Genomic DNA, 1,020 nt, shown 5'->3' on the forward strand with positions numbered 1-1,020 from the left:
CACTCAATTAGAAAACTCTGTTTTCTTGGAGGCTTTATTGATCTCTTGGAGTGTTATGTTATCTGTCACTGTCTAACAACAGACAAAATCTGCAGCTCAGCTGCCAAAGAAAGAAGAGGTTTTGTGCCATAGCAGAGATAACTGGAGTGGATTTGACTGCAGAATGGTGAGTTACAAGGTTACATGGCGCAGCTCTGACCTGTTGAGCTATTCCGCAGAGGAATATCTCTAAGGACAACGAATCTCTTTCCCTACTCCTAGCCCTTGATTTCCGTGGAAGATCTGCCCCCCCCCCCCCGAAAAAAAAAAAAAAAAAAAAAAAAGTGAATAACTTTAAAGGAAAGTAGCCTGAGGATCCGTGTGCCAGATGTACACAAACCATGGTCTGCACTTGTGGTACCAGACGCTTCTGCTCTGCCCATCAGTCAAGAAAATACCCAGAATACATGCGCAGACCCTTGCTGCGGGCTCGTTTTCGTCATATTTTTCCTTTTTTGCCCTTTAGTCTTTCGGCTGCCCGTGCTCCCACAGGAAGCGTGTCTCGCTCCGTCAGGGCCGCCGAACGGGCTCCTCCCTCAGGAGGGCGGCGCGCAGCGTTTGCCGCCGGCCGGTTAGCTCAGTTGGTTAGAGCGTGGTGCTAATAACGCCAAGGTCGCGGGTTCGATCCCCGTACGGGCCATGTAGTTTTGCTCTCCCTGAGTGACTGGTAATGTTTAGGTAGATAAGAAGGTGGTTAGAGCAGGCGAAATAAAATCATGTTCAGCTAACCTGCTATCGCTGCACGCTGGGGTAGCTGACTGGATGAGAGAGGATGATTATTATATTCTTTTGCTTTTCTTTTTATATTTTTTTCATTTTTAATTAATGTTTAGTTGTTATCTGTATGCTGGGGTGGAGCAATACTTGAGTAATAAAAAAGGGTAGAAGCATCTGAATTCCCTAGAGAAGAAGGGGAAGGGACTTGGGGGAGGGAATTGAAGGAGGGWAAAGAAAGTCTTAATAAGAAAAAATTATAAAAAG

General features: G+C 45.8%; 1 non-coding gene across 1 annotated transcript; it reads left to right on the top strand.

Moving 5' to 3' along the window:
• The first annotated feature begins 605 nt into the window (after window positions 1–605).
• TRNAI-AAU lies at window positions 606–679 on the top strand. The gene has a single exon. It is a non-coding gene; the product is annotated as a tRNA-Ile (tRNA).
• Window positions 680–1,020: the final 341 nt, after the last annotated feature.

Source organism: Nothoprocta perdicaria, unplaced genomic scaffold (assembly GCF_003342845.1).
Source record: "Nothoprocta perdicaria isolate Ctin4 unplaced genomic scaffold, notPer1 scaffold_169, whole genome shotgun sequence".
Taxonomy (NCBI): Eukaryota; Metazoa; Chordata; class Aves; order Tinamiformes; family Tinamidae; genus Nothoprocta; species Nothoprocta perdicaria.